The sequence below is a fragment of the Phodopus roborovskii genome, unplaced genomic scaffold (genome assembly GCF_943737965.1).
Source record: "Phodopus roborovskii unplaced genomic scaffold, PHOROB, whole genome shotgun sequence".
Lineage (NCBI taxonomy): Eukaryota > Metazoa > Chordata > Mammalia > Rodentia > Cricetidae > Phodopus > Phodopus roborovskii.
In genome coordinates, this window is record NW_026126412.1 from 459,477 (window position 1) to 481,702 (window position 22,226).

Below are 22,226 nucleotides of genomic sequence, written 5' to 3' on the forward strand. Positions count from 1 at the left end.
GAAGAAAAGAGAAAGTTCCTAGAAAGCCACAAATTACTGAACTGGCTGAAAGAGACAATAGATAAGCTAGTGAATTAGCAATTAAGGATTCCCCCATTGAGGAAAATTCCCACCCAAATGGTTTTCCTAATGAGTTGGGTCAACCCTCTAGAAAGGAAATGATACCAGAGCTTTCCAAAAGGGAGGAGAGGGGAAGAAAGGGGAGGGGAACAAGAATGAGGAAAGGGAAAGGGAAATAGTGAGGTCACTCTATTGCACATCTCCTAACTCCATCAAAGAAGCAAAGTCACCTTGACGCCAAAGCCAGATAAAGACATCTCAAGAGAGCCTGGACCAATGCCTTAGGGTTTCTATCCACAATGCACAATGACCAGAAGCAAGTTGTGGTGGGGGGAGATCTATTCAGCTTCTACTTCCATAGCACTGTTCATCCTGAAAGACATTGGGACAGGAGGCAGGAGCTCATGCAGAAACCATGGAGGGGTGCTGCTTACTGGCTTGCTCTTCATGGCTCACTCAGGGATAGCACCACTTACAAGGGGTTGAACCCTCCCCCATTGATCACTAATTAAGAAAAAGCCTTACAAGGGAGACCATAATGCTCTCAGCAGAAGACACTTTGAGATCTAACCATTGTTGTGTGTGTGGTTTCAACACTACTCTGTATATAGGGGACACATTTATGCCCTCATCTGAAACACCTATTCCTTCTAGGTGTTTAGAAGTGCACAAAGTATGTTAATAATACAAAAGTAGTAATAATACAAATAATACAAAGTAGTAAATAATACATGTTGTAGATTATCCTGTTTAAACTCGTTGTGAAATGTCGTCTTTTGGAAATGGAATTCTAAAACTACTTCTGAGCAGTATAGACTTGTGCTGGTTTGGGAGGGAGGAAGAAAAGAAAGCGTATGAAGGGCCTAATACTAATGTAAGTTTTGGTAATGCAAGATTAGCCATTGTCCCTTTTATCTGTGCATCTTATTTTTGCAATGCATGGTGTATATAGACGACAGGCAAGTCCAAATATGCAGCACTTAGTCTTCCTAGATGGAGAAGAGGCTGCCAGTGAGTGACAAAGTAGAATTAGTGAAAGGACATGTTTTAAAGTGTGTTAAAATTCATAGGAAAAAAAATTCTTAAAACAACTTAGGAAGTGAAATTGTTAATATTCCCCCCCCCCACACACACACACAAAAAAAAAACAGTTACATAAACCTGACCCCTGAGTTGAGAGATGGGAGAGGTTCTAGACCAGAACACTGCTATTTATAGGTGCAGTTTACTTACTGTACTTCACTGTACCTATCCTGGGGAAACAGAAGTGTTATTGGAAACATCTAGTCTTTAGACTTTTAAGTGCATAACACACTTGGTGTGGTAATGCACATCTTTAATCCCAGATTGAGGCAGGTGGATCTTGTGAGTTGCAGGCCAGCCAGGGCTACATAGACTTTGTCTCAAAACAGTCAGAAAATGTGCAGAATGGACTGGTGGGGGGCTCAGCAGGAAAAGGTGGTGGCCACCCAGCTGGTGGCCTGAGTTGATCTCCAGGATCTACATGATAAAAGGAGAAAGCTTATTCCCAAATTGTCTGATGGCCTCCATACAAGTACAGTGGCGTGCATGTGTCCACATGTACTAATTAATAATTGTAAAAAAATGCACATGGTTAAAACAGAAGGTTAACTCCTTTTAAGGTTATTTCATAGGCATGGTGGGGGTGGAACTGTTAACCCTTGTCTTTGAGCAGATACTGCTACCAGGCGGTGGACAGGGGAAAGAAGAGTTCAGAGCAAGGCGCTGTGCCTGTTGGTTGGTCCCACACGTCTGAGATTTGCTGTGCATTTCAGTTAATGCCGAATGTTACCAATTAGAGGGTGCGTACCAGTGCCCAAAGGAAGAGCAGTCTTCTGGGGGTGACATTTGTAATACTGTCAGTACTATCATCCTGGACTGGAGTTATGCAGAGAAGAAGATGGACGAAGGAGGGGCTCTTTGCTAGGACCACCACATCCAGAAGACAGTTGCGGTTGTACCCAGGGATCCATATGTGCATACGGGAAGATATTTGTGTTTATTGTACACAAAGTTCATCCCACAACATCTAAACTGCATGAATGTCCTAAAGGAGAGCATATGGTTAAAAGTATAGCTTCATAGGTTGACAGAGACTGTGCCTCTTGAACATAGAAAGCCATGTCTGAACAGTGAGTTGATTCATGTTGCTAGGCTGACTGGAGGGACAGAGAGAGTTTCACAGGGCAAGATCTGCAGCCCTGTGAGATTGACATCCTGAGGACCCCAGCTGCAAGTGCATATTCAGTACTCTATAAGAATACTTGTATTGAGCAGGAACACACCTTGATTCTTTAGTATGTAGATCTGATGATAAACTTAGGAATGCTGTACTTAGTTGGTCTGTGTTTCCTTGTAGGCTGAGCATTGAAGGAATGCAGAATTTTAACTGTAACTTCGCCAATACTTCTATCTAGAAGTCTGCTGCTATTTTTGTCTTCTATGACATTTTTGTTGCCAAGGAAGACAGGATTACAGTTTTGTCCGACAGATTGAGATTGCATGTTGTATTCTTGGTTATCAAAAGACTCCTGTAGCGTGGGGTTTTTAGTGGGTGAATATTCACAATGTGGGGGAAAGCATGGTACATACTGTATAATCTCAATTAGCTAAATGTATGTACGTTTTGCAGCATCTAGAAGGACAGGTCAAGCTGAGCTGCTTGTGACTGGGAGATAGTTTTGGGCTTCTTGTGTTTTGTTTCCTGTAATGCACATATGACAGAATAAATAAAATCTTCTTTTAAAAGCTAAAAAGCAAGGGAGGGAGGGAGAGAGAGAGAGAGAGAGAGAGAGGGAGGGAGGGAGGGAGGGAGGGAGGGAGGGAGGGAGGGAGAAAGGAAAGAAGGAAGGGTAAAAGCCTTACAACTGGATCTGATGGAGGCATTTTTCTCAATTGAGGTCCACCCCCTTCCCCTCAGATAACTGTGGTCTGTGTTGAATTAACATAAGACTAGCCAGTACAATCACCACCCCTCACACACAGACATCAAAATCCCTGAAAACGTGAGCAAATGTGTCTCATCAGCATGAGAAGTGATGAATTTATTCCAGAATACAAAAGTAGACTCATAAGCAGCCCTATTAATGTAATTACCACCTTTAGGAGGGAAGCAATGGTGTGATGTTTAATAGATGCAAAAACATGCTTGGCAAAATGTACCATAATAACAACAAAATAAATAAAAGCTCAACAAACTAAGAATTAAAGAGACCTGAACCCAGAACAAGCCATATACAAAGCATTTCTTTGAGACTGGACTTTGTAAGCAAAGTCACAGTTATCATAGGAGAAAACATGTTCCCAAATTGTCTTATTGATCTCCAGGGACATTAGATATTTGGAATCCATTTCCCACAAACCAAGAATACTTACAACAAAGGTGTGACTCTTTTTCCTGTGTCAGTTGGATTAGCCTGAGTTTATGTATCAGTCTGTATCTTTTGGAGCTGAGCGTTTAGAAGCTGAAATGAGCCAGAACCTACAGGAAAGAGAATAAAAACACAACGTAACACTCTAGCTGCTGAGTCCCCTGCATTTCTCTACTTGTTTAAATAAAGAAATTCCAAACAATTTTTTAAGTCCTAAAGGAAAAAGTATTAATAATTGACTTCCCACACTTTCCTGGCAGAGGACCAAGGGCAGACACCACGATTAAGAAGGTGATTTCCCCAGCAGGACATTCATCCATTGCACTTGGGATGTCAGGCTCTGTACTGGTCTGTCCTCAGAGTTCCGACAGGATACGCCCTCAGCTGCAGCCCTAAGAGCAGCGCCTGCGCACATTCACTATATTCCCTTTTTAAAAGGGCCCTGCCTGCCTCCTCTCTCTCTCTCTCTCTCTCTCTCTCTCTCTCTCTCTCTCTCTCTCTCTCTTTCTCTCTCTCTCTCTCTCTCTGCCCCCTTTTCCTCCTCTGCTGCTCCTGTCCCTGGAGGTCAGTCTCCCCATCCCCTTTCCCCTTTTTACAATCCTTCTCCCCTAATTTAAAAAAAAAAAACCTTCTGCTTGAACTCTGTTACATGATGTCTTTCTCTCTTAAATTGCAACAGCCAGCCTAGAAGTTAAGAGAACTTGCTGATCTTTCAGAATCTTTCAGAAGAGCTGAATGTAGTTCCCAACATCCACACTGGGTAGTGCATAACAGCCTGAGACACCAGCTCCAAGAGCTCTGATGCCCTCTTCTGACCTAGAGAGAGAGAGAGAGAGAGAGAGAGAGAGAGAGAGAGAGAGAGAGAGATGATAGATAGATAGATAGATAGATAGATAGATAGATAGATAGATAGATAGATAGATAGATAGACAGAACCTTAAAATACACACACACACACACACACACACACACACAATGAATAAACAAACAAATAAAATCGTAAGAGACAGAATTGATTTTTCCATTTCCTCTGTGGTCACTAAAATGTAATTTATCCTAGAAAACAAGATTAAATAAAACTGGCATGGCCACCTGTTTCCAAGCATGATATCAAGATTTATTCTGCGTGAATAACGAGGAATAGAGGGTGAAATAGAGAGGCAGAGAGAGAGACAGAAACCGACAGAGCACACACAAGGCCTGGAGACAGTGCTCCTCCTACAAGGGCGGGATGGCCAGACAGTGCTGTAATTACACCCAATGTGGCAGCGGAGCTCAGCCTCATCTGTAAGATTATCAGCTTTCAAACAACATGTTAACACTACAACCAAGAAACACCTGCCCAGCCGGTGTCCCAGTGTTATTTTTGTCACTCTGGATAAGCCTGCTCTGGAACTAGCACTCTATAAAAAGCATGTCTCCTCCTGGCTAGTGTCCTTGGCCAGTGCCTGTACCTTCCCTTCCAGTACAGAGGAATTCCCAAGAGCCCATGGACATCCATGGCCATGCAGGCTGATGACTCCAGATTCTTTCCTGGTGTTAAATTCCCAATAAAAAATGAGCACAATCAACCCCACTAGTGAAAGTGACTGAAAGCAGGAGTGTTGGTACATGCCTGTCATCCTGGCTCTGGGGAGGTGGAAACATACGTACCATGAGTTCAAGGCTAACCTGAGCTACCTAGTGAGTTTCAGACCAGCCTGAGTTGCATAATGGAGCTCTGTCAAATAAACAGATACATAGATGATAGATAGATAGATAGATAGATAGATAGATAGATAGATAGATAGATGAGAGAGCAAGGTAGGAAAAGAGGACAAGGACCAGAGCACCCCACTTATCAGTTCCTTTCAGGCTGTTCCCTCCTGTGTTATCCTCTTACCTGAGGCAGTTGGTTCACGTCATCACAATGTCCCAGTGCTTCTGGGCTTCCTATGCTCACCAGTCCAGAGTCCGAGGTGACCAGAAGCCCCACTGGGTTCACCAATAGCATGTGTCCAGCTCTACCTACAGTCATGACATTGGTTCTTCTTACCGAGGCCTGGCCTGTGGGCGCCCACTGTTCCACATCCCCACAGGAGGCTTGAGGTTAACTCAGTGAAGTTTCATCTGTTGTACTTTACAAGTCTTAATTGTTTCCATGGCGAGTGCCCATGATGTTTTCTGAGTGCAGAACTAACAAATGCATATCTATATTTTAAAGATGTATGTGGGGGAGTCCCTGCTACTGCCTATGTGGTATTACATCACAGAAAACTCCCAATACCAGGAAACCTAACTGCGTAGGTAAAGGCGTGGGCTGTGACTTCTATTAGTGAAAGTCATTCTGAAATATGAACAATTATGCTCAGGAAGTCATTGTTTTTGCTTTATTCGAGGAAGATGATATCAACCAAAACTAATATATTTTAATATTACATCTCAGCATAAATACAGACTGGGAAGGAATCAAAGCTTGAGCCTGAGAGCATAATACAACTGTTAACATAAACCCATTTTTAAATTTTATGTTACTCCCAGAAGTTCCTGTAGAAGTTACTAAACTAGTCCGTTTAGAGCAAGGTTTTATTAGTGAGGGTTTAGGAAGTTTTATGCACACTGATTTTAAGGTAGCTAGAAGATCCATTTTCTTGTTTTAAAACATACACACAGTTAACTTCCCTCACTTTTTCTTTCTTTCTTCTTCCTTCCTTTCATTTCTGCGGGATGTGTGTGTGCGTGTGAGTGTGTGTGGGGGTGTGTGTGTGTGTGTGTGCGCGCACACGCATGTGTTGTATGTCCATGTATTTTGTGTGCAGGCTTTCCTGTACATGTGCCCATGTAGGCCTGAGGTTGACGTTGGGTGTCTGTCTCATTCCCTCTCCTTATGTTCTGAGCCAGGGTCTCTCATTGAACTTGGAGCTGCTGTTTTGGCTCAGCTAGCTGGCCAAAAACCCCAAAGATTCTTCTGGTTCTTCCTGGGCATTAGGATTACAGGTTCACACCATGGTCCCTGGCTGTTACATGGCTGCTGGGAATCCAAACCCAGGTACTCACGTTTTGTGAGTTAATTGCCTCCCATATGGTCATAGGGTGTGGCACTATTAGGGAGTATGGCTTGTCAAAGTAGGTATGACCTTGTTGGAAGAAGTGTGTCACTGTGGGGGAAGGCTTTGAGGTCTCCTATGCTAGTTCAGTGCATTTCTTCTCTCCTGCAGGTCAAGATGTAGGGCTCTCAGCTCCTTCACCATCACTGTATCTGCCTGCACATCACCATATCACAGCATGATGATAAACGATTTCTTTACAATTTGTTATCAAGCAAAATGCATGCGCAAATATTAAAGGACAAGTGAGGAACCTGAACCAAGTTACAAGCTGCCACTCACACCCGCTGTCCCTTTGTTCCTCATTTGAAAGGGTTGCCTCTTCCTCAGTCATGTCCATCCCCAGTGAAAGCCCCGCCTGTCAGGCCAAAACACTCCTCTCAACTGGCCAGCAGAATGGCGACAGAATTCCTGTAGCTTTCCCCCCTTGTTGTCTAATTAAGAACAACAGGTTCTAACTCTAACATAGTAAAGCTATATACAAAAAGAGTTATTACCAAGTGTTGTCCAAAAAGAAAGAAAAGGTAATAACTTTAACAAAAACGAAACCACATGCATCAAGAACAATTATCAAGCAATAATTACGTCCTCAGTGTCCAGTCCCAAGTAACTGGCAAATGTATAGAGATTGCACCAGTATCTGCCCTCTGCTGAAGAGTCCAAAGTTTTGTTCCTAGTATGCCTTTTGCCAAGATTCATATGAACTGTAACTGTAACTAGTCTTCAACCCCATCATAGACCTGAGAAGGAAATAATATTACCTAAGTAAAAATAATATTACTTAAGTAAACAGGAAGTGCAAACAAGCAACTTCCAAAAAATGTGAGAAATGACAGAAACAGTTGGCTGCCTGAAAGTCACCCAAAGTTCCTCTGCAATGTTGGGACCCCCATCCTTGGCATACAGGCCTAGAATATCGACCAAACCTTTTACAGAAGCAGGAAACTTTGAAGGACTGTCCTACCCTGACTCGGCTAAGTTCGGCAGTCACCTCCTCTGTGTCCCACTTGTCCAGTTTGGACAAAGTACTGTTAGCAGTCAAGGCAAGGGCTAGCTTTTGCCACAAAGAAAGCAAACTTCATATGGAGTTTCTCTGATACCCCTCATCCTCTTTACAAGTAGATCAGTATCACCAGAAGCAGATGCAATCATGTCAAGTAAAGTCTAAGTTATTAAAAATGTTTTAAACACCATATTTCATAGACCTTTGAAGTGTTGGAAGATCACCTATATATCTGAAATATATTTCTGAATACCTAGAAAACCTAGCTAATATGACTATAAATTTGATAGTTATGGGTGACTTTTAGCCTGTATTTCTTTATTATCCTAAATAGCTTTTAAGGACTAAAACTTCACATTGCATAACTTAACAAACTATATAGGTATGAGCTGAATAGGCAACACCTTAAACAATATTAGTGAACACATATAGCATCAGAGTGAACCTACAACAGCCATTGTTACTATCTCCATGAACCCTTCTTTAAACAATCCCTATATGAACTTCTCTGAATCTATCAGTCTAATTGTGTGTGAGTTGAGGAAGGGATGCACATACATGTGTGATGTGCACATATATGTGGATGGATGCCAGAACAACTTCAACTGCCATTCCTCAAGTACCATGCACCTTCATTTTGACAGAAGGTCTCTCTCTCTCTCTCTCTCTCCCCCCCCCCCCCTCTCTCTCTCTCTCTCTCTCTCTCTCTCTCTGGGGCCTGAGGTCTGTGGATTAGACTAGACTGGCAGGTCAGCCAGGCCTGGGATTACATGTATACACTACCACAGCTAGTTTTGTTTGTTTGTTCACTTTATGTGTATTTTAGGGGCCAAATTCAGCTTCTCATGCTAGCATGGCATTTTACTTACTAAACCACTTCCCCAGACACCATCCAATAAACTTTTATACAGCTCGTGCACCTGGAAGGAAGAAAGGAAGGGAGGAAAGAAAGAAGGAGGGAAGGAAGAAAGGAAGGGAGGGAGAGAGGGAGGGGAAGAGGGAAGAAGAGAGGAAGGAGGAAGGAAGAAAGAGGAAAGGAAGGAAGGAAGGAAGGAGAGAAGAAGAGAAAGAGAGATTCTTTGACACTTTTTCTTGCTCCTAACCAAGTGACTCAGAAACTGAAATAAATTGAGAAAAATAGAAAAACTGTGGTAATATTAATGTTAAGGGAGAATGTATCACTTTTCACAGCACGATTTCTAATAATTTTTTTTCCTGCAAATAACAAGATGAATTTTGTTCCTTAAGACTGGAATCATGAGGTTCATGCTGTTTGCAATTTTTTCTTAATTACCCTACACACTTGCATGGCACTTTCTCTGTCTCCAGTGCAACCTGCTGGATGCCACTAGTGGAAGGACATCACTTTCCATCAGATGGGCAAAGCCAGCTATGAAAGAGTCCCAAGTCCTGTGTGGCTTCCTGGTCTTAGAAAATGGAGTCCAGACTTAAGGTATCCGTGGAGCCTGCTGCCTGGAATGCTAGATAAAGCCCCGAGGAATCCCCTGAATTTGGTACCTGCTAATCACCATGACACCCTGGGCTTGTAGGCCAGGTTCCTCCTCCACTATTGTGTGACTCCATGCGCTATGCACCTTCTATCCTACTCACCCAGAGATGCACCAGTCATGCTGGATCAAGGGCCACACTTCTCCAGGTTGACCCCATCTTGCAACTGCACATTCAAAGACCATACTTCTGAACAAGGTCATACTCTGCAGCTCTGGGTAGGATTGACTGTCATGTGCCCCTCTGGAAGATGCAGTTCAACTGGTAACGATTTGATTGTTTGTCCCTATGCTGTTGTCATCGCTTCCTCCAGTCAGCATTGTGTTGAGCAGTTTTCTGTGTCTCTGTGAGGATTTCAGCAGGCTTATTTACTGCAAGCGTGACTGTCCAAGTATGATCCTCACCCTTAGTTTCTACAGCATGGTCATGATCCACATGGATCCCAGTGTCACACAGCAGAAGAGAAACATGGGCACCACTTAAGTCCTCTTAATTTTTTCTAGGAATCACCCTCAGGGAGCCTCTCATGCATGTAAAAACAGAACCATGGATGCCTTAGGATGCATGTGGCCAACAACAGCCCTGGGTTGTCTCTGTACCCAACAGAATATCATCATACTCACCCATGCCCATATCACTTATCCATCACCTAGACTCTCTAATAGGGCCCTAGTGCAATATACTATAGAGGAAATATAACTTGGAATTCTTGCAAAGTACCTAGCCAGGCTGCTGAATGTCTGGGAGGTAGAGCTCCCACAACCCAGTTATCAAACTAGAGCACATCTATGTGGAACCAGGGGTCACTGTCTCTGCAGAGCCACACCCCAGAACCTAGGGTGAGCTACTTCTCTGATGAAACAGTTATTTATGGGAGTGTAAATGAACTTTATTTTCCACTACAAGATCCAAATAACAACATGGAGATGCCTTATTAATTATGAAAGTTTGGCCTTTAACTTAGGCTTGTCTCAACTAGCTCTTATAACTTAAAATTTAACCCACTTATATTACTCTACATTCTGTCACATGGCATCACCTCTCTTTCATCTTATACCTCCTATTTCCTCTCCATTTGAATTGCCACCCCACCCTTCCTTTCCTAGAGTTCTCTTTGTCCTGTGAAGTCCTACCTAACCTCTTCCTAGCTATTGGCCATTCAGTTTTTTATTACACCAATCACAGCAACACGTTTTCACATGGAGTACAAATATCCCACAACATGGGAGGGTCCTGGAAGCTAGCCACTGCCCAATGAGCAATAAATTAGGCATCACTAGAGCCCTCATAATGACCACATAAGAGAGAGTGTGTAATTTCTGAAGTGTCCAGCATATCTTGAGCCCTGGCCATGAGGACACTACAGTCTAGGTGCCCAGCTTCAGCTATAGACAAAGAAGCAGCCACCAGAGCTTCTTTAAGATGTAGAGTGGACCCTGGAACAGTTTCAAAGAAGGGATATGCTCCAACCTCTCAAGCCTCTCAAGCCTACAGCTTGATTTGTCTTACTCAAAATGTCAGCACAGTGTGCTTCAGACTCCGTTGAATATCTACCTATGCATAATGAGCTCTCCTGGGTTGAAGCAAAGGCTACTGCAAAATTCACTTATGTTTCACGAGTACCCTAGACACATCACCTGGAAGTAATTTTGTGCACTGTTTTTCCCAAATACTGTGCCTACCGGCAATACAGTATAAGTTTTTATGCTTGTAGATTCTGGTCAAAAGCTTTTGATTTTGGAGCATTTTAGAGTTTTGAGTTGGAGGTGCCCAAACCGTAATGTTCAGCCTATAGTCTCTCCTCTAAAGCTCTGTTCTGGAGCATAAATATAGAATCCAAGAAGGTGTTTCAGAAAGGCCTTGGGGAGCAGTTCAGAATCTGGCCAGATGTAGACACATCTGTGTGCAACCCAGGTGAGGGTGGTGGGTCAATCAGGTAATGAGTCTTCCCCTGAGGAAAGGGAAATCACTGTTGGTATTCTCCCATGGAAGGTGCTGGGTTATAGCACCTGGTGCCTGCTTCTTTTGGGTGTAGAGTCTCTATGGATGCAGTCAGTAAAGATGAACAACCCAAAGCAGCATCAACTACACACTTACAGAAAAACAAAGTTTGGGTTAAATGGTATGTCCAACTTTGGGAGCACGTTCCCCCCTGGAGGGATACTCTCCCTTAACCTAGAGGCAGGAGGATGGGCCTAGTCCCTACTCCAAATGACTTGACAGATTTTGTTGACCCCTCCTGGAAGGCATCACCCTTCCTGTGGAGTGGGAGGGGGAATGGGACAGGAAGGGGTCAGGGGGCATGGGAGAATGGGAGAGAGGGAGGGAGGAGAGGGAACTGGGATCGATATGTAAAATAAAAAAAAATAATTTTTAAAAAAGAATGGCAAAAAAAGGTATGTCCAAGAGAAAGGTTATGTGAAGACATAAGCAAGTGTCATGCACAAACTAAGACACCTGAAGCTGCCATAAGTTATGAGAGAGACCGGAAAGAATGTCTCTCATAGCATGAGCAGGAGCTGACCATACAATACCCCAGGACTGCGACAATGAAGTCCTGCTGATGCAGTTACCTGCGATCTGGTGTCCATCACAGCAACCACAGGAAGCCTGTGCAGTGGTGATGTCACAGGCGAACACTCACAAAGGGTCCCCTGGCCACCTGTGTCATCCCATGTCCCTGCTACTCTGTCTCTGTACTAAGCCTCCCTTCCTTAAACCCTCTGGTATCTAGCACAAACCACGGTGCTCTTAGCCTGTTTCCCTCGACACTACAAAACCCAAACAAGACATGTGTCCAGTCCCCAGGTCATCTATTTTTCTTTCCTGTGGAGGATCCAGAAGTCCTCCGTTTTATATTCTAGACAAAAAAAAAAATCTCTGGTTGGAAGCCAGCAGCAGATAAATGGGCATCAACAAAGATGGCAGGGATGGAAAGTGTCTGGACTAATAGAAGCTGGACAACAGGATAGAGCTGTAGCCACCTCATAAATGAACTTAGGTGGAGATGTGGCACCCATATTCTCAACCTCAGAAAAACAAGCACACACCCCTACATCATTTCTGCTACCTAATGCAGGTGACTGTGTGCCCCTACACACAGAGAGAGAAACGCTCAGAAGCAGCCCTGGCAACACCTCCCCTGACCAGGCCATCTGAGCAGTGCTGTGCCCCACTTTACTCAGCCATGCACACTTGGACCAACATGATGGTCACCTACCATCCCCTTGAGGCGTCCATGAGCCATGTGAGCCTTTGAACATCCATGGACACACTGAGGATCGGAATGTGGACAGGGTCTCCCTGTGACCAGGGAAGGGGACTTTCCCTAGGCTAACATCTGAATCCCCCATCCAGGACCTCGCATGGTACGTGGGCTGCAGGGGGACAGCTCTGCAGGGAAGCCAGAATGCTGACAGCAGAGATGAGTGGAGACTTGGCCTAACACAGATAGCTCTGGGGTCCTCTCTGTATAGTCAGCTGCAACCCAGCGCCCCCCCCCAAAAAAAAAAAACAAAGGAAAATCAGGAAGACCCAGAGGAGGCCTATTTGGCAAGACCTCTGCTTGCTGTGGAGGAAGATAATTTGCTACATAAATAATGAATTAGATGAGTGTCAATGTGGAATTGGTTCTTGGAATGGCTGGCAGAGCTCTTGTGTGACTCGGGGTCACTGCGGGCCGTCAATTCCCAGAGCTGCCGGGACAGATCTGTGTCAGTTTCTCACTATTCCCCACCCGCAGTGGAATGTCTTCACGGGGCTTGCTAATTCTATCTAGATGTGGCTGGGAGTCAGAGGACTCAGAGGCAAAAGCATCCTTGTCCAATTGTGAGGGAACCACAGGATTCCTCCTCTCTCCTTGCTCTGTCCCCCTGCAGTCAGTATTCCATGTGGTCCTCTCTGCTGGGGCTCTAAGTCCATCCGTGCAGAAAGGAAGCCTTTGTTCTGCTCTTTCTTGAAAGTCCGCTGCACTTGTGTCCAGTTGAGAGGGGACACAGAAGATAGGCTGTATATGCCTGCCCAAGAGACACACAGACACACAAAATGAGCATCCCAGGTCTATGCAGTAAGCCACACACACGGTGTGCCTGGGAGGCAGGGAGGATTTCTGATGAGCCTACAGAGGCAGTTCAGAGTAAGGATGCTTGCTGCAATGCCTCTCCAAAAGTACTGGGGGAGGGGGTGGTTCAAAGGTCCCACAAACAGGCTTGCCCAGGCTAGATAGCCAGGCCAAGAGGAATACACCAGAGAAAGTGCAGAGAAACAAGGGTCTAAAAGGAGGGGCACCATGGGGGCCCCCTCTGTAGTCTCCATCCTGGCCAGGAAACATTCCAGAACTCAGCTTGGGAGAGGTCTGCTCACGCTGGAACTCGCTGGATGGCTGGGTGCCTCTGGAAAGAACTCCAAATCACTGCTACGCTCCAAGTTTAGACATCTCCTTCTCTCCTGCATCTGGGAAAACTGCCTCCCTTCATTTCCGCTCCCCAGCTGGAATCGAGCCTCCTCCAGCCTGGCATGGCTCTGGGTTGCTCCAGTTCCCTCCAGGTTTCTCCTTCCTGGTGGTGATCTAACAAGCCTGGCAGAAAGAGCCCAGCCAGTCTCCATCTTCCTGGACACTGTGATGTCAACCGAAGTTCCATTTGTGAGTGTTGCTGAGGATGTGGGCAAGCAGATTCCTCCCAGAACAGATGGTGTCTGCTGTGACAAAACCAAAATAATGTTGGAGCTGCTGCAGGCTTTACCAATGCCTTTCTTTATGTCTGCTCCCTATAACCCTTGGTTATATAGCAGCCCAGGGACAGTCCTTTCCCCAGCTATGTGTGGCCTGGCTTATATTGTGTGGTTGTCAGAATGTCCGGTCCAGGTCCTCCAATCACAGGATATATAACTATGAGGGCTCAAGGCCCTGCAGGTGAGTGGCATCCACTGTGGGTCTCAGAGGCACACACATGGCTAATGCAGCAGCCACATCTGCATCTGCTGATGAGAATGAGATTTCAACACATATCATCTCCTTCCCAACCCCAAAACAAGGCCTAGGGACAGTAGGTAGTGGGGTACCTGGCATCAGAGATTGGTGTGAAGTGTGATGGTGAGACGTAATTGTCTCCCTGGTACCTAGAAAGCAGGTTTTCAGGGGGATTCTTTGGACTAAGTTTAGCTCTGAGATTACCTGTGAGGGATTGTCTTAAGTTAATTGATACGGGAAGGCCCATCTTAAATGTCAACAGGACTATTCCCTGAGCAAGAAATTCTGGCCTGAATGACATGGAGATAGGAAGTTGGTTACTAGCATGCAAGGAACCTGTGGGCAGTGAGCAGTGCGGGGCACCTCAAAGCAGAATCAATGCAGGGCACCCGGAGGAGTGGGCAGTACAGGGCACCTACTCTGTTGTTCTCTTTTGGTCTTCTTGAGTTGCTCAGAGTCTGCTGCTATTTCTGGTATGCCCTTCTTGAGATCCTATTCTTCATCAGAGTAAGGTGCACAGCCTCTGTGGAGCACTGCCTCCTATGCTGCATAGAAGACCCACTGTTCCCTGGAAAGATGGCAGGCCCAGGGAACACAGCTGAATGGCTTAAGTGACTGTCAACATCAAACATAGTCTTCCAGGCTACCTGGACAGCCCAGGCCACCTAGTGAGCCACCATACCCATCTGCATGAAGTGGCGGTAAAGAGAAGACACCAGCTCGGGACATTACACGCACGCACACACGCACACACGCACGCAATCCAGGTCAGACCCATGAGACAGTCTGCTCTGGTGTATGACCAGGAACCTGGCAATATTTGTGGAGATGGCCTGGTCCTGATCAGCCTGCTGGTGATGGCCCCTAGTAGGTGAGTAAAAAGGGAGGTCTCACATTAGCCGGACACCCCTCAACTAAGCGTGAGTTGCCTTCTACACATGTCCAGGTGTCAGGGCTGGAACAGACAGACCTTCCATGCAGATGCACCCAGTCCCTGCTAACAGTGCTTCTCACTCCCCTGAGCCCCATCCTAAGCAGTGAGCCCACAGCCTGATCTCACAAAAAACCCTCTACCACCCTTGGGTCAGATCAGCCTCTCGCAGCAAATCTCTAACTCCTTCACAGAACAAACTGAGCACCCTTTGTGTCTCTTGCCACTGAAGACTCCCTGGCCCCCACACGGGGAGGTGGCACAAGGCTGTGACCAACTCTGTCCACACAGCACTCTGGGCCCATTTTAGCTACAGGATAGGGTCACTATTGAGAACTCTGAGCCAGAGTTCCCTTTATTCATCCAAGGCAATAGGATGGCTTTGCCCCATCATTCAGGTTGAATGTTACTATCCAGCCACCTCAGCTTCCTGTCCAGTAAGCTCAATGGCATATAAGGTCACTCAGCCCTCCTTCCTTCAAGCTTCTTGCCTCTGCTGTGCCAAGTCCAATGTCTCCCTGAGACTTCCTGGCCTAAGATAACTCCCTCCCCCCACCTCTACATACACGCCATGCTGCATGGGAGCTACTGAGAGGGTCTCACACTTCCCTCTTCCTCCCTGGAGTTCCCAGGAGGGTTCCTCTTGGACTACAGCCCAGCAGGGAACATATACTCATCAACATACACATGCATACACACACGCACACTCATGCACGCACACACAAACACATGTGCACACACGCGCACATACACACACACACAAGTTTGGGGGTTGCAGGACCCTGGGGATGGAAGTGACAGAAGCAGTCACTCCCAGTCCCTCACCTCATGACTCCAGTTAACTCCAAGACCAAGGCCCAGGTACCCGAGCACCTGCTGTACAAAAAAAGGCATTTTGCGGTTAGGAAATATCCTCCTTATCAAGGTATTCACTGAGGTTTTGAGTTTGTTGGGTTTTGTTGGAAGTGGGTTGTTGTTTGTTTTTTTTTTTTTTTTTAGGTGTTTTTGTGCTGTAGGCAATATTATTTTGATTGTTAGTATAGAAATAAAAAGGTAATGGTGTGTTATCTGAAAGATCTTTGAAAGCTAGTGGATGTGTTGCATTTTGTTAGGGAAAATCAAAGGAAAAAAAGAAAAGAAAAAGAATAGTCAATCGTGTTTCATTTCCCAATTGAAAATTTCTACAACTCCAACCCATGGTGACAGAAGGCAGATGGTGGCCGCCTGGGGCAAGGTTGAAGTGGAAGCTAGGGAGAAAGCCCAGAGCACTGTGTAGTAGGAGTGTGTTTGGTGTCCTTAGGCCATAGTGATTACATGGGTGCACAGGCTTGTCAAATTCATAACCTGTGCCCCAGAATGGGTTCATGTTATTGCCCAGAAATTGTATCTCCAAAAGGCTTGATTTTTAAAAAGAATACTTACCTCACACCGTCCTCCAGGACCTTCATCAGAGAGGAAGTGCTTTCCTAAGGGTCCAGTCTATGTGGGATCATGGAGCACACAAGATCAAAGGAAGGGTGAAGGGGGGTTAAAGGAGTCCACAAATACCCAGACAAATGATTAACAGGTATTTATTAGGAGAGAACTCACACAATGATGGTAAATAACCGCTGTAGTCTTCCTGCTCCTGAAGATACAACCTCTGCCCTTCAGGATACTCTGATCACAACCCAAGGGGGCACGAGCCTGCCCCTCCTCTTCCTTATACCTGAAGCCAAGCCCTAAGGTGTGGCCACCACCCCAAGTCCACTAGTGGAACAAGATGACACTACACAAAAAGGCTTGGGGAGGATTCTCCTTATCTGAAACTGAGATACACCATCTTGGTTTTGTTTTGTTTTGTAAGAATCAGCTTCATTGAGAAGGTCTTGGGTTGCAGCTTGGAATCCCCACACCAACCCCATAGCACAATTCCTTTCTTGGTGTGGTGCTTCACGGCTGCAGCCCACTGGTACTTAGGCCCTCCCTTGGATGTGGGCAGGCAGGCACTGAGAAGATGGAGCAGCCATCCTCCAAGTTCCCCTAGTCTACATATCAGATTCTACGTGGTGTCCTGGACTGCCAGTAAACATACTCTTCTACTTCACAGAGGCCTGGACTTGGAACCTGACCCCAGTTATGTTGTCTGTCCACCTTCAAATCCAAGATGTCACTGGGAGGAGGTGCATGCTTTCATGTGGACATATGTCTATGTGTGCATATGTGCATGGAGACCAGAAAGAAACCTCGGGTGTTGTTCCTCCAGATCTTTCCACATTTGAGATCAGCTCTTACTGGGATCTGGAACTTTCTATAGCTGGCTGGCCAATAAGACATATATCCACCAATCTCCATCTCCCTAGTTCTGAGACTACAAACATTCACCACCATACTTGAATATTTACATGGGTGTTAAGAATTAAACCCATGTCCCCATACTTGCTGATTTGGCCATCTGCAATTGTGCGTGCACACACACACACACACACACACACACACACACACACACACACCTTTATTATCAGCCTTTATTATCTTTTTTCATTTTAAAGCCTCTGCAATTATTAGTGTATTAATATCATCCAGGACTCATGTTCAGTATTCCTCTTCAAATTACATAAATAAATGCAAATGTAAAGAACCCAAGTCAAAATTATATAGCAAACAGCACTCCATCACAAAAGCATGTAAAATTACAAGAACACTATTTTTAAAACACTGGCACTTTAAGTGAATGGTAATCTCAAAAAACCACAGAATTGCCAAATTGTTCCCTAAACTGCTAAGCAGATTAAACATGACTAATGAATGAATGAGTTTGGGTTTTATAAAGAAAAACTAGATGGATCAGATGACTGGTACTAATATGAAAATTTTATCATCTGATTTATAAAGGGACAAGTCACAATATAGGAAAATATACCCTTACTTTAATTTTAAATGTGGCATAATTTTAAGAAAAGCTGGCTCAACTAATTAAAAATACTTTTTAAATGGTCAAGTTTCCTGAGCAATCCTGTATTTAGATAGATGGGCAAAGGCATTATAGCCAGAGTTCTCATCATAGCTTCCACTAGGACCAATGTCAGCAAAGTTTAATATGGCAGTCTTGTATTTTAAGCTCACGCTTTTGGGGATACATCCTCAGGACTTTTATAGGGAACTGCAGAATGTAACTGCCATTACACAGTAATGGACGTTAAGGAAAGAGTCCTCACGTAAGGATTAGAACACAATTTTCTACTAGTCCTTCAAGGACAGACTTTCAGATAGTTTGATTCTGATAATTCCATGGTGTGATAGAATTGTTCACTCTCCACTTTGCACGTGGGTTATGTACTATCTCTTATCCAACTGATCACAGATTTTGGAATTTCCACTATGGATGAAAATGTTACCCATCACAATATGCAGGGTGTATAGTAAAAGCTTTTTTCCCAGCTAAATATATGAAAAGAAACACTGCAATAATTCATGTGACCCAAAATAGGCAAAAGCCTATTTTTGAGAAGAAAAATTTCAGACCTATGAAAAGGAAACAATACTAATAAAAAAAATGTATTTACTTAGAAGCATTCAGAATGTCAACAAAACAGCTGCAATTTTTTTCAATTACAGAGTGGTATTTTAGTTAACAGAACAATTATCTTTGTATAGGCTGCATCAGAGACAACTGAAGATGAAAAAAAAGAAAAGCAAAACAAAAAACAAAACAAAAAAAAAAAACCTACCTTCCCCATATATAACTAATTTGTGCTGTGCACCAACAAGAACCTGCTTTAAATTTCCATGCTAATTTACAACCCCCAGACTGTACCAGGTTAGTGGCTATTGAAAATACCACCAGGACAGGCTATCTAAAGACACGTTTGGTAGTGTGTTAACTATACAAACTAAATAAATAAATAAAAGACACTGTACAGTTTTAAAACAAACCTTACACAGCCTTACATTTCAATTTTTGTCTTTAAAAGAAGTGAGTTGTGTGTGGGGGGTGTTAAATGCTTTATAGAAAAAAAACCTGGGCTAGAACCAACTTATTCATCATCATCTTCATCATCTTCTTCTTCTTCATTGTCTTCCACTTCCTCATCCTTTTCATCCTCCTCATCATCTTCCTCTTCCTTCTTTTTCTTGCTCTTTTCTGCCTTGACCACCCCCTTTTTCGCTGCATCGGGGTTCCCTTTAGCTCTATAAGCAGCAATATCCTTTCCGTACTTCTCCTTCAGTTTGGCAGCCTTCTTTTTCTAGGGCTGCTTGTCATCTGCGGCGGTGTTGTTCCACATCTCTCCCACTGTCTTTGCAACATCACCAATGGACAAGCCTGGGTGTGCTCCTTTGATTTTGGGGCGATACTCAGAGCAGAACAAGAAGAAGACTGAAGGAGGCCTCTTGGTGCATTGGGGTCCTTGAACTTCTTTTTGGTCTCCCCTTTGCGGAGCGGGGGGATGTAGGTTTTCATTTCTCTTTCATAACGAGCCTTGTCCGCCTTTGCCATGTCTTCACATTTCCCCCTTTCTTTAGCAGACGTGGTTTTCCACCTTTCTGAGCATTTCTTGGAGAACTCTGAGAAGTTGACAGAAGCATCCAGATGCTTCTTATGTTCCTCCCGGCAAGTTTGCACAAAGAATGCATATGAGGACATTTTGCCTCTCAGCTTTTTAGGATCTCCTTTGCCCCTGTTTAGTTGATTTTCGTCCGTGAGGCACAGAGTTGCCCAGTGCCCTTCCAGCTCACACTTGCCCTGGCGCTGTCTCTATGGACCTCAATGCACTGCCTTTATTATCTTTTGAAAGGAGAAATCTCCATGGGGAACTTCAACTTCAATGCTCCATCATCTTCCCTTCACTCTGCATCCATGCTTAGAGAGGGACTACCCGATACCTCTCACTGACATATGAACTCTTTCTAGCCACCCTTCTATCTACTCATGGGCCAGTGGAATAAACCTGGTGGGAAGAGAACTGCCCAGCAGAACCCAAAGTAAATCCCCACCCCTCCTCCCATCCTTTGTCTTTTGTATTTTTTTATCTGAAGCTTTTTTATATTCTTTGAGACTTTCATACAATGTATTTTGATACTATCCATACGCTCTCCCAACTCCTCCCAGATCCACCACCTTCCTGACCCACCCAGCTTTGTTTGTGGGATTTTGTCTGGCTTGACTTTGTACATGTTGTCCTACCCACTGTGAATTCATGTATGCACCTACACTTCTGTATCCAGAAAACACTATTTCCTTGTAGTCATTTGCTGCCTCTGGCTCTTACAATCTTTCTACCCACCCTTCTAATGATTATTCCTGGGCCTTGGAAGAAAAGATGTCTGATGGAGACGCCCAACTTAGGGCAGTGCATTCTGCAGTCTCTTGTATACATCTTCACCATCTGCTTCAGAAAGAAACTTCTCTGGTGAGGGTTAAAAGACATCCTAATCTATGGATATGACAATAAGTCATTGGGTGTTGGCTAATTATTTTATAACTATTATCAGAATTATAGCAGTAGGTTCCCCCTTAGGGAATATGACCTAATTAGTCTTGGGTTCTTGTTGCTGTTAATAGTAACAGACATGAGTTCCATCTTGTGAGTATGGACTTAAATCCAATCAGAAAATAGTTGGTTACTCCCTTAACATTCTTGCCACTGTTGTACCATTGGGCACATCCCACCATGCCAATAATTATTGTAGCTTTCAGGGTTCACAGTTGGGTAAGTCTGATGGTTACTTTTCTCCTCTAGTAGCATGTACAGCATCCTCCCAGAACTATGAAAGCTAGTTAGTAGGGATGAAGCTTCCAGGTGAGCATTATCTTGAAGTATTCATGTGTTGTGAATCAAGTATGTGGTCTTACCATCAAGTTATGGAGGGTAACTAAGAGCAAAGGCACTTGCCTATAATGTTTAGGACTCTATGGGACCTCACTGGTCAATAATTCCAAAAGAAGTAACCCATTCCTGGAACTAGTATTGTTACCCCAACACAAAGTAATTCCATTTGAATTCTTTATATGTGTATATATTTAGAAAACTTTCACAGCAATAGGTTTCCATATGGCTTTTCCAAAATGCCTTTATGTTAGTTCATTCTTCCCCATACTGCCTCATTTACCTTGCCCTCCCATCTCCCACCTCATTTAGCCCTGGTCCTGGGGCTGAGCTGGGGTGACCAGCATGCAGCAGCTTTGAGAAGGTGAAAGAGCTGGTGGGTAGAACTTGCCCTCTCTATGAACTCTTAGCACCTTCTCGAAGCCCTGTGGTGACCCTTCTAGTGCCGTTGTGTGCCGTCCAGTTCTCACTACCTCCCCTTCCTCCTGCAGTGCCCCGTCACTGTTGTTCCTGGAAGCTATTCTAAGCTATTCCCCAGTCCATATGATCAGTCTGTGCCCTCAGTAACTCTATACACACGAAGCTATGACCATGAGACATGGGTTGCTTTTTTTCTCTGCACTCTGAGGAGCAGCAAGAGTGCCTTGCTCTGGTTCTTCTCCCTCATCCCGCATTGTCTGAGAAGGTCTTGGGTTCCCTATTTGTTATGGCATCAGTGGTCAGAGAAGCATCTGCCCAGGAGATGCCAGGGACATCAGGGGGCTTTCTAGCACAGGGCTGATGGACAAAGGCTCCCTGCACTGGCAACCCCATCATCTTTGATACTGCCACATCCACTGCCTAGCTCAGCCCACATATTCACCACCTGGATTGAACTGAGTGCTATCCAGCATTGTGATGTGGCATGTGTGTGAGGCATACGCCATCCTATAGCAGTCTCTTGGGACAGCCTGGGCTGGGGAACTGGTTCTTCCCTGTACTGTGTGCTGTACCACTCACCCAGATTTTATTGCTTTTGCTTGCAACAGAGGCACTGAGCCGGTTTGATTGCTGACCATTTCCAAGTCCATATGTTTCTGTTTCTCCCGTTGCTGCTCTGCCTCACCACAGATGGTGATGCCTGGAGCTTGCAGCATGACACCCTGCCCAACACACCTCTCTTTCCACTGTGGTGCCAACAAACTAAAGTCTTGAGAACTGACTCTGCAATAATTTCTACTTTAGAATTTGGTCATTTGATTTTCACTGAGTTTCATTTATCCTCCCTGCCCCTTCTCTTCTCTACAAAGAAACCATCCTGTGTCATCATAAATACCACAGTGTTTCAACAAGGCCACTTACTAGAACCATGCTAGCCCACTCCACCATAAATCACCCTCAAAGGTGTAAAGTTCTTGGTTCTGCCATGACCCCAACAGCCTCACATTCATTGTACCCCATGAGGATGCCCCACACACTATTCCCGGGTC

At 44.6% G+C, this 22,226-nt stretch overlaps 1 pseudogene; it reads right to left on the reverse strand.

Annotated features, from left to right (window-relative positions):
• Nucleotides 1-18,966: 18,966 nt before the first annotated feature.
• LOC127220917 (high mobility group protein B1-like) lies at nt 18,967-21,893 on the reverse strand (annotated as a pseudogene).
• Between the last annotated feature and the right edge of the window lie 333 nt (nt 21,894-22,226).